This window comes from Convolutriloba macropyga, chromosome 5, assembly GCF_964194025.1.
Source record: "Convolutriloba macropyga chromosome 5, txConMacr16.3, whole genome shotgun sequence".
In the NCBI taxonomy this organism is placed as follows: domain Eukaryota; kingdom Metazoa; phylum Xenacoelomorpha; order Acoela; family Convolutidae; genus Convolutriloba; species Convolutriloba macropyga.
Genome location: NC_134472.1, coordinates 54,695,997 through 54,708,467, shown reverse-complemented (window position 1 = coordinate 54,708,467; position 12,471 = coordinate 54,695,997). Strand labels below are relative to the sequence as shown.

At 33.3% G+C, this 12,471-nt stretch overlaps 2 protein-coding genes across 2 annotated transcripts in view; one reads left to right on the top strand and one right to left on the bottom strand.

The window, feature by feature from the left end:
• The window catches only part of LOC142339478 (uncharacterized), a 604,341-nt gene that overhangs the window by 76,919 nt on the left and 514,951 nt on the right, over positions 1–12,471 (bottom strand). The gene's annotated exons all lie outside the window — the stretch shown is intronic.
• Positions 1–12,471, top strand: part of LOC142340418 (uncharacterized) — a 52,330-nt gene that overhangs the window by 35,990 nt on the left and 3,869 nt on the right. The window lies entirely within an intron of this gene.

The window sequence follows — 12,471 nt, the reverse complement described above, 5'->3', positions numbered from 1 at the left end:
GAACTCATGCGATATAATCTTTAAAATGAATTTGTAAGTTTATCTAAGTCCGACATTTAAAACTAGTGCCAGCTGGCAATGCCGAAAAGTGATCGCAGTCAAGTCCACCGCAAATGTTGTAATTGCTGTTTGGTTTAATATGGCTTGCACAAGTTTTTATATTTGAAATATATGATCATTGTATATTTACAAAATCATATATATCCATGCATTTTACAAATACCAGAACGATTGAATTGCATGTTAGGGATAATTAGACATGAAGAAATTCAGATCTAATTACCCCTAAGGTGAAATCAATTTCGAGATCCAACTCAATTCAGCTCAAATGAGCGTCACATTTTGTTTTCTTAACCTTCATTTACAAAAAACTTGTGTGACGTATATATGATTACTTGGAAATAATACACACTATATATGACCTTGTATAAATAAACAGGCTTTTTGAATGATGCAGCCCAAGCATCTGAGACTGCCAATAAATCGTCACCAGTCTTTCATCATCTTGAAGCCAAGTCTATCAACGGAGATAGGACAGAAGGAAAAAAATGTTGAATTGAACCTAAAACCAAATAACAAAAAATGACCCCAGAAAGAAACTGCAAACCTAGTGCAGACCAAAGTCTTTCTGGCAGCCTTAGAAAACAAAAAGTCGCACTTTGTTTTTTTTCTGCTGGCTGATTGCCTACTAAATGCAAGAAAAACGTTTTATGCCCAGTGAGCTGTCAAATATGAAGGTATGAACTTTCTGTGGCACACAGAGAGTCATATGCAAATTGTCCGATTAATTTGCTTTAGATACAAAAAAATTCTGCTAACGTTACACCGAAACTCGCAGCGGCAATTCAACCCTGCTGAACTGTTTTTGATGTAAGATTTTTTTAGATAACTTTGTATCATCATTACATGGCAAATAATTTTTTTGATATTTTCAGTTTATTTTGACAAGATTTTGGATGATTACTTATTAAATTGAAAACCAATGACGTTCTCAGCGGGTAATAATTATGAAAAAAATTGTTCTCAGCGGGTATACTGAAAAAAAATTTATTTTCCTCAACTAAATAATTTATGTTCTGAGTTGTAGAAGCATGTAATAAGAAGAAAGAGAAAATCCAAGAAAAGAAACCTCACAGACTGATAAAAAAATTTTATAAAAGTTTTGGTTTTTTATCGTATAACTGAAGACTTCAAGTCAAAATATCAATAGTTATTTGTTATCTAGGGAGAAAAAAAACTATTCAACTCTTCAACAGGTCAATGGATAACAGCGCTTCAATTCAGCGATTGATCGAATCAACGCTTCCATAAGTTAGGGTATTAAGGAGTGAGTATAGTATTCAAGCTAAAAACCGGATTAAGGGTTTCAAAATCTTCAGAGGTTTGCAATAATGGCGAATTGAAAAGACCAATTATAGATTACCACAAAAGTATATCACGGCCGGAAGAGTATGTATCATTTCAATTGGTTTCTTGTAATTAGTAGCAGCATTCGATAACTTGATAATGAAGCTAATTCTATAGTTCTAGCAGAAGCAATTTTTTCCAGCAGAAAAGTGTCTAATGAAAAATTAGTTGCATCCAAATGAAGTAATTTAGAGCCAGATTCGATAACATGAGTGCCAGAATCGCGGATAAGTATAAGAAATATATGTTAATTAGTTTCAGGTTGCTGAAAAATACCTGATCGGATAGTAATAACAATAATAAATTTTTCAAAAGGCTGAAAATACAGTCAATGTATATAGTTAGCAAAATTTACAATCTTTTGAGAGATCATCATTCAGATATTTAGTCCTTCGAGTGATGTCTCCCGAGCAAACAATTCATGAGTCGCATTGCAGTAATAATTACAAAAATTTGAAAAATATGACTTCTGATTTATGACCAAATCGCCGTAAAAATAAGCCCTGGCATTTTTTTGTTTTGAATAGATAAAAAATGCTACCAGAATAAGCTTAAGAGATGATCGTTATCACATATATACAAATCCCGGAAATCGTGCAACAATTCATCCAACCCCTCTTTTTTGCATCTCATTAACGATATCAAAATGCTTTTGTCCAACTGAACACATTTATTGAAAAGTAATCGTACCCTATTCTCAATTTTTCTTTTATTTTTTGAAGTTAATTTTTCTCTGTTTCTCAAAATTTTCAGCCCACTAGTGCCGTTTTGCAACTTTGAGACTCCTTCTTCTGTTATAAATTTATTAACATCGAAGTATTCCGATTCTCGTCCCAAAATTTTGATTACTAACTTGAACAACTCATAGAAACGTAGTTCTCCAATGAAGAAGAGTTTAATTTTCTCTTTAATCTTAGCCAGGCTATCAAACTTTTTAAGCTTGAAAGAGTTCCGAATTACCATTTTTATTGCTTTTCAATCTTGGCTAAAAGTGATTTGTTGGCATTGCCGTAAATTAAAACTCCATATTGATAAATTGGTTGAATGTATGTTCTAAAAACTTGTTATAGCTGATTGCTGTTGAAAAAGACACGCATATGATATATAAAAGATGCTACCTTTGAAGCACGTTTTAACAACTTTTCGCAGTGTATATCAAAGTTCAGTTCATTGTCAATTTCCATTCTCAGGTACCTGCTTTATTCAGTCAACGAATTTTTTTCAATTTTCAACAATTTGATTCCAAAAATTAATTATAACAGTTTTGTCGCTGTTTAGTGTTAGTATGTTGTTTTTGAACCAAGATTTTATTTTCATATTTACGTCTTCGTTGCCTCTGGCTAAGATATCAATGTGAACCAAGTTGCAAACGTCAGCAAAGACAGTCAAGTTAGAGTTAGTCTTATCTACTCCTACTTCATTTACGTAAATGAGAAATAAGAGAGGACCTAGTACACTACCCTGTTGAACCCCAGCGCTTACTAGTTCTATCGAAGATTTTTGTCTCTTCAGGTCAACAGTTTGTTTTCTGTTTTCTAAATAGGAGCGTAACAAGTTTCCAATAACTCCTCTCAAGCCGTAATTTTCACACTTGGCAAGCAAAACTTTGTGATCTACTGTATCAAAAGCTTTCGTTAAATCAATTATTGTGCATTGTGGAGTTTTTCTTTCTGACAAAAGTGCTCTCATTCTCTCTGTTACGACTAAAATTGCATCAATTGCACTTCTTTTGTTCCTGAGTCTAAATTGATTAGGATTTCATAATATGTACTTAGCTAGAATTTGATTACTTGGGAAAAAAAGAATCTTTTCAAAATTTTTTGCCAGTGCCGGAATGATAGATATTTGGCGACAGTTATTCACATCGTTTGTTTTTCCATTTTGTATATAGGAATTATTTTGCTTGTTTTTAGAAATTCAGGAAGGTTTCCAGTTAGAAGAAACTGGTTTACCAACGATGCAATCCGTTCACAAATTGCAGGATTTAGTTTCTTCAGAAGGAAGTTAAAGTGTTCAAAAAATCTGCACTTTTTTCTCTTTCAGGCCGGCAAAAATATTGAAAATCTGTAATGCTATGCAATCCTCTAGATTTAAAATAAGCTCTAAGCTAGGAATTTCATTGTGATAACATTTTTTAAAATTTTTTGACGAAATTTTTCCAATCGTGTTGAAGTATATATTGAAATCGTCTGCTGTTGAATAATCAGAAACTTTTTCCAACACATTTGCATTTTAACTTGTTGATCACACTGAAAATTTTTTTGAAGTTTTCATGGCTTGAGCAGTTCAATTATTGATTAGAATAATGGATTTTTCCTCCCTGCACAACATTTTCACAAATTTTTTTTGCTTCTTGAATTTTTCTGCATTGAGTTCATTTGGATTTCTCCTGTATTCCCTGAGAAGTTTTCTTTTCTTTGAAAGTGCATTCCTAATCCCGCTAGTTATCCAAGTGTTTTGATTTTGGGATTTTTCAGATGGGACATACGTAATAGGCAAAATTTTTCAATGAGTTCCTCAATTATTTCAATAAGTTTTTGCCAGTTTTCCCCAATTTCGTTGAATTGAAAGCCTTGTGCAGCTTCCGTAAATTGATTCCATAGCCAGTAGTTTTCGTCTAGCAACACTTTTTTTGTTTAACTTGTTCCATGTTCTCATTTTGACTTTAGTGTTACTAGTACTTTTAGAATAATAGCGATTCCACTTGAATTGTTTTGTTACATTGGGTTCTTCAGAGTTTGAGCTTGGTTAATTTTCTTCACAAGCATGTAAGTAGTATAGCAGCTGTCTTACAAACGTTTAACTAATACTACACAGTTGTTTTACGAAGTTATATTTCTCTCATGACAAAAACTGTCGGACAAAGACTGCCTTAGTTTGGCTTCCATAGTTGGTAACCGCTCATTGATATACATCTTTTTCCCGTACAATGGATTAATTTGTTCATTTAAATTCTACCGAGAGGCATAGATTTGGTGTTTATCGTCGAACATGATAAAATTTTCAATGACTGATGGCATTAATCCGTAAGGCAAGCTATCAAAACCAGGCATAATATGATAAACCTTTAGTCGTGACTCAACAATATGTTGTACGCCCAAATAATCTCAAAAAATTGCCAAAAATCACTCAAAAATTCACCGTGTTTCCGTGTGTCCGAAGTACGATTTTTTAATATTACGCAACCTTTGCTTAAGTATTGTTATGTATCCCTAAGTTGATCGTTCAGGTCCTTGCATATCTCTTTGAGGTTTTTCACCTCAATTTCTGAGGCTGTCTTGCCGGATTGGAGCTCTATTACCTGACCGCACAGTTGTTGGACTTCATCCAATTGTCCCCTCCCCCGATGACTGTCACTAATTGTAATCTGATCCATTTTGTTATAAGATATGACTATGAAACAAATAATACGAAAAGAAATGAATAATTTCGATTCGACAGTTCAGTTTTGATGATGTCTTAGAACCATAGGTATCAATGTCTAAAAGTAAAGCAAAATTTCTATCTTTTTATGAAGCGGTCAAACGAAGAGCGCAACTGTTCAACTGCTGATTTCGTTCTCGTTGATTTCTTATAGAACTTCTGTGATCGATTGATGGGATTTTCGACTTAGTAACCGAATATTTTTTTATTTTTGAAAAATTATGCAACGTTTAACGATTTTTCTTAGATGATTACAACCGCAACTTAAACACGCGAAGAAAAGAAATTAAAGAATTGGCAGTATGTGTACTAACTGCAAACAACTATTTGCCAATTTATAGTAAAACGTTATTTATTTCAACAGTCGTCATTTATTTCAATGCAACATTTTTTATCATCTCATGAAGTTTGATTTTTATAAAGCTGTGGTTTCCGTTGCTGCACAGCTTGTAAGTTTCGTGACAGCTCCAATTGTTTCTGTAAGCAGAAACGTACATTTTGAGGGTTCGGTGGACATCAGAGACAACAAAGATCAATTAGCCTATAATTCGTTTCTAAGATTTGGAAACCAGGTCATGATTTTAGTCATGTCTTGACTAACAAGACATTTTCGTCAAGTCATCTAAGCTGTAAAAACTAGTTGGCATTTTGTCTTTTAATTCGCGCGTATATATGGCGATGGCCTTTTGTGCAACTTTCAATAAATTGTTTTTCATTGATGTCAAATTGACCTCTGGCTAAGAACAATTGTTGACAACAGTGATATTTTCGATTAAACCTGCTGGAGCAAAAATAACTTTTGCGCGTCATGAAAGTTTGAAGTGTGTCTGTCTATAAACCCATTAAGCCATGCACAATTCCCAACAGATAGAGAAAATTGAAAAATAACAACCAGTTTCAAATCAAAATTGTGAAAAAGCGCAAATTTTTAAATGCCTCTTTGAATTTTTAATAACATCTCTGAAACCCTCTCTGTAAATTATCCTGTATCTGCTTTTCCAAGCCCTATAGAAATTTCATTGGCTCTTTGGGAAGCAAGCGAAAATTTGCAAAGATTTTCGAAAAGTGACCTCTTCGCCTAGAATTTGGGCTTTCCCAGCAAGCTGAACTCTCTATTCACTCTCTAATCTCTAAAGCCAAGAATAGACCTTGAAATGATAACAAAGTTATTCGGGAAAGTAGTTAGAGAGTTTCGTCAGAAAAACTCCTTAATACAATAAAAACAGAAGTCAAGCTGACGCAGGTGGTCAAGAAGAAATCGAGAAAACTAAGTTTCATTCAAGCACTGCATTCTCACTCTACATAGTTATGAGAGAAAAAATTAAAGTCGCAAAACTGCTCGTTTTCTTCTCTACTTCCTCTTTTGAAATGATCAAAAAATACTACTCCAATTTGACTTCAAAAATAATTAAAATGTGTGAAAAGATCTTAAAATAACAAAAAGTGAAGAATTCCAGAAACAACTTGAAGAAAACAAAGAAAGACTTTTTTCAATAAAAACAAGTACCTTTTATCGAAAAACAGGTTTCTAATTAAACCTATATTGAGTCAATTCCAGATAAAAAAATATCATGAAAAACAACTTGAAAGAGAAAAACTGAAAAAAAATATTGAATGAAGAAATCGAAAATAAACGCCGAACCAAAGCTATTCTTAGCAAATAAGAGTTTTAAAAGGCTTGCTAAAGGGAAGACTAGTCAGATAGTCAAAAGAGTTTTGTAACAATTATAGAAAAAAACCTTAGGAAAAAAGAAAAAATTAGCCTCTCCTGGTTTCCGGTTGAAGTAGTTAGTATGTGAGCCAACCTCCACGGGGGCCGGGCGAGGACCTTATGTATTAACATAGGCTATAACGTCATTAACGCGATATTATTACATGGAGGGGGACCCAAGTCTCGGAATCTATACCCTATTCTAAAACATGAGTTGCATGTTGTAAGATGAGGTATAACGGTCTTATTGTATTAAGATTATGTCTAGCGGCCACAATGTATTAAGATTAGGTATAGCCGCCGCATAAAATTAAGACAAGTTGAAGCTGCCTTAATGTATTAAGATTAGGTATAACCACCGAAACGTTTTAAGACTATGTATAGCCGCCGCAATTTGTTAAGATTAGGTACAGTTAACAGGCTAGGATTAAGTTTAGGCTAGGAATTCCAAGAATGCACTTATGTATTGAAATAGAAATTTTTTTTCACGTATGCTTTTCTGATACATCAATTATGACTTATCTGGTATTTAGTCTATGCATTCTCATAGATGTTAAAAAAGCCAAAGTTTTCGAAAAAAATGTATGAAAAATTCAGTACAAAATTACAAACACAGTATAAATTGTGCACATTAAACTAAAAATGTCATCCGAAGATTTACATTAAAAAAGTATCAAAATAACTGAAAACCAAGGTACAGATAGCCGAGTGGGTTAACAAAAGTCGATAACATCATAAACTTGCGCAGCTAGCTGGGTAATTTTTACAACTGTTAAAAACAAATTTCGACTTTATTAGCTGTAAATGTAGTGTATACCGCAGTAATCAAATTTACATATAATTACTAATAAAGTTCAACACATTCGCATCTTGAACATCGTTCTAATCCGTTTGTGAAAAATCAAGTAGATAAAATGCAGCATAAATAGAGTAAAATCCCCACAAGTTCTGTGTTTTCTGGAGTGGTCAGTGTAACCTTGTCTGACATTTTTTTTTCAAAAATTGGTGAAGTTTGTTCGACTGATCGTGCTTAAGAATATACTGGAATTTGAGCTCTGGAATGTGCTCATTAATGTCACGAAATGAGGTTTTGTCCATGACCAATAATTTTTTTTCTACACCTCACAAGCAACGTTTGTACATGGATTCCTGAAAAAGGAATCAATTCCAAAAATTTTGTTCTTTGAGAGAAGCAACATTTCTCGGTTTTTGTGAATTTGTCAACTGTTTGTTTCTAGATGCTGGAAAAAAACAAAACAATTTTTTTAATAGTCCACGGAAAATTACAAAAGCAACTTAAACATAAAAATTTAAAGTTAGTCTATACCAGTTCACGTTCATTAGATAAATGTTTGATTAAGAGAACGAAAGCTTGTTGATAATTAAACAAAATCAACAAAAGTTCCAAAACGGAAAGGAATTATACAAACACATAAAAAATGGTGAAAAAGTTCTCGGACGTTTTTAGCATTCGTCCAAAACTGATGAATTTAAACTGGGGATATTTTCTCTCCGATAACAATTATTTCCAACAAATTTATTTAGCCGACAATCAAAAAATATTTCTTTTTCATTACTTGCACCACTATGTTCAGGATAATTAATATTTCTTCCAGCATCTTGAAGTGACGTGAGATCTAACACAATTACGTAATGGTTCTCAAAATGATGACTCGGTAACGCAGGAAATTTTTCGGTAACGTAGGAGTTGTACTTTTCTTGATTGTTCAGATCCACTTCACAGTTGGAGAAGAGCGAGTGTAACATATTTTCAAAGTGATTTAGATATATTCAAATCGTCATCTGTGAAGAACATAACCGTGTCTGCTCTTCCATACTAATCTTTTTTCCTTATAACATTAAACAATTTTCCCTTTTGTAACCCAACTTTGATTTGAAGATGGATATCTCTCATATCAAGATAAATATGTCATTGTTTCCAATTCCAATTGATTGCTGCGTTCATCTAAGGAAGTACTTTGGTAGTCTTCTTGAAGATGAGAAGATTCAGTTGGTTGCAAAATAGGAATTTTGTCAAAAATCTCCAAGAAAGAGTTTGTAAGCTGTCCATATCAAAAATTAGAATCGTTTGTTGATCTCGAATTCGTTTTAGATTAGCAATTTTTTTTGGTGTTCAACGAAGTTGACTGTTTTTTAGATGTGATACACGACTAATGCGACGCTTTCATGTATTACCTGCAAATAGCTGTTTATATAAAGTTTTCTTTCCAACATCAGCACCAACAGATTTGAGTTTTCTCTTCCCAGTCAAAGCATTTCCAATTTAAGGAGCAGCCATTTCAATGAAATGAGCACCCACTCTTTTTGCTTCTGGGACAATATATCGTCTCAAAAACGGAATTGCTGTCAACGGAATGCTCCCAACTGTTTCCGTTAAAGCGATGAATCCCCAACCTCTTCGTCAGGCATATTCACAAAAAATTTTTAAATCAAATCATCACCCTTTTCTGCAGCTTCACTTCTAAAAATGATCATCAGAATTTTTTCTGAGTTTTAGTACTTGTCTTGTTACTCCAACAGAGTTGAAAGTTATTTTTTACCGTAAGATTCCCGGAGCTTGAGTTGTACGCCTTGGAAATCTAAAAAGAGTTTTTTAGAATTTTTTTAAAGTGTAGATTTGGAATCTTTTGATAATTATTGTATTGTCCGGGGGAGAAGAAGTCTCCATTCTCAACTTTTTGACATAAACAGTGTGCATATTTTCAGTGAAATCAATGTATTTATACAGTGTCATAAGGGAACTTTGGAAGATTTGGACCGCCACAACCAACGCAAACACCCATTCCAAAAACAGCTTCTTGACATTTAGAGACAAAACAAAGATCCGCATCAAAAATGACAAGCAAAGAGTTTCATTGGGGAGACTAAAGAAATTAGCAGTGTAACTTTGATAAGTTGTAAGCTGATTGGTCTTCTTCATGCTTTCTATCTTCCTGAATTTTTCTGAACATTTCGTTTACAATATGGCAGATGGTGGGATATCAACCTGGATCAAGTGTGAAACAGTCCGACGGTTTTTATCTAGTGTTGCTTCATTTAGAAAGAAAATTTTACCTTCCGTGATGTTCTGGTATAAGGAAAGATAAGACAATTCTGTAACTGCAACCTCCCCTCTCCTCCAAGATTTATTTGTTCCGGGAGAAAAATCGTAAAAAGAACTCAATGTATTATATGGGTAACAATCAAAGAAGAATTTGGAATCAACTTCAAAAAAAATTCTTCTCTAAATGATACACTTTGAAAGCTCCTGTTCAAAAAAATTGCCTAGAATTTCACCACCTTGTTCTCCGTAAAGGTTTTAGGTTGGTGGTTTCAAAATTGCAATTAGAAACACTTGAAAAACTTTTGTTTGTGAATTATGACTTGTAGCTTTTTCTACATGAGATATCGTACTTGGAGATTTAAACATAATCTGAAATTCTGAAGCGTGTGATTTTTTGTACTCGTTAAAAGGGATTTTATAAAAAAAAAACAGACATAAAATATGAAACAAAAAACACTAACGTATACAAAATTGACAAAATCGATGTTTGTAGCTCTTCGATCTAAAAAAATGCGTCTTTTAGGGATAGCTGATTGAATTCAAAAGAGATGCTTAATGATTGACGGAGTTAAAATTGATTCAAAACTTTTTAGAGCTAAAGATCCGTCTTATTTTACTGAGACTAGTTATTTTTAGAATAGGCAGTTGTATTTCTTCTCTTTTTATAACTTCTTGTTTTTGAATTTGTCTTAGCTCTTCTTCCGGAATATTTACGATGCGCTCCTTTGGAAATTGGAAAAATTCTTTGTGACTGTTTTTGAGACAATTTATATTGAAGCTCTGGGAATATATCTTGGACGCGGTCAGAATAGAGAAATTCTGTGTGCCTATCGGTCAAATACGTAACCGTTTGCTTGTTTTGAGGCAGAAAAAATACATTTGTTAACGGCGCTGAGCCACTGCTTTTACAATAAATTAGAGAGTCAACTGTTTTCGGAGTCAAGTAAACAAATAAATAATCATAGGGAACTGAAGTTGCTCTCCTAGATGAATTATCGATCCCAACGGTTGACTGAGTGTTTTTATTTCTCAGACGTCTCTGAGTGATTTGATTGAAACGGTATGAGTGTTCTGTAGCTCTATATCACATCCTAATCGAATTTGACGGAAGAGATTAGGCTTTATGTATACTGTACTTAAACCTTAATGTCTTCCAACGGTAGTTATTTTTACAAAATCTTTAGAATTTCTTTACAAACGTGATCAAAAATAAGTAAAACTTTGATCCAACATTAGGTAATTAATGTATCAACACTAAATCAACAACTTTACCGAACTCTATGTCTTTTATGTTTTTGAACAAAAATTCGTAAAGAGATTGATAGTGTTATTTAGAAAACTAATTTTTGTTAATTTCGGATGAAAAGTCCAGAAGTTAACCAACCATGGATGAAATGAGATTTTCCAGATCCACTTGTTCCAACCAATGAAATAAACATTTGTTCTTTCGTAAAAAATAATTTGTCTATAATTTTGAGAACGTAAAATATATACAATTGTGCCCGAAAAAATGGCGATCAAAACTGTCTTGTTGTCACAGGTCTCAGTTAATGTGATTATCTTGAAAAAACAAGCTAAAATTAACAGTATGACAAAATACTGGCAGATGAAAACTACTAAAGACCAGTTACACGTCTGTCCAAAACAGTTCTCAGATTGACGTTCTTGATTTTTGTCATCAAATATCAAATTACCTAATTGAAGTCTCTTATCAGTGTGATCAGTCATTTATACGTTATGTCCTCCCAATGGAGAACGAGACTGAGTAATTGAATAAAATCCTACACATCAAAAAAATGTCAAATACTAAAAAAGATACGTGAACTAAACACAAAAAACAACCAAAAAAATTTTCGTCAATAGAGATATTGAAGAAAAGCATCAAAATTGAAAAAGTTTTAAAATATGGAGCAACACAATGAACCAGGAGTAAATTATGGGAACACAGTAGCGGTAGATTTTTGAACCAACCAAAATGGAAAAATTAAGATAAGAAAAAAAAATCACCAATACAAACTTACAAACTTTAAAACTTATCAAAAACAAATCAAAAGCCATATCCCGTCAGCGTATATTTATTTTTCTGCACAATGAAGAGTATTAGTGTGACAATACTTGTACTTGCTGCAATATCAATCAGCCTCATTGTTTATTTATAAGTTTGAGCCTTTGGACAACCAATATCATCGAGGTTTTCCACAACCTTGCAAAAGTAGGGGGTGATAGTTTTACGCTTCTGAAGTCTTTTTTGCAAATTTCTTTGTTGTTGGCGAACTATGATATAATGGGAGCTAGTTCCGAACAATTCCGCTTTCCATGACTCCAATTTGTGCCGTGCATTTTTTTGTGTTCCATTTTGCTTGAAATGTTGGTTTATAGTGTTTAGGCGCGGGAAAACTGTATCCAAGTACAATTCTGTCCTTAAAAACTCCCAATTCATTATCAGTTTTTCCGTCTGCGCTTTCAATATCTAGTACAACGAGCAACACTCTTTCCTCTGGAATCATTTTCCGAAAAACGATCATCAGTCTAGTATTTGAAAAATACGTGGATGACAAAATACAGAACCAGAAGATCTTTATATAGATACAAAAGAACAGACCATTAATGTGACTAAAACACATGAGCTCCGAAATTGAAGTTAGATCTACCAATAACCAGTTCCATTATTTTTGGTTGCTTTAGCTGAAGCGTGTAAAATTGCATTTAAAAGGAATAATTTTGATCGTGCTAGAAGGAAGTCCAGTATTGAATTGCCACATCCAATAAGTCCTCCGTGGGGAAAATTTTTTGATTCATATTCTCTAAGTTAGCGTCTTGATCGCAAATTTTACATGCTGCCTAGAAGCAATTTTTTCGTTCTTTG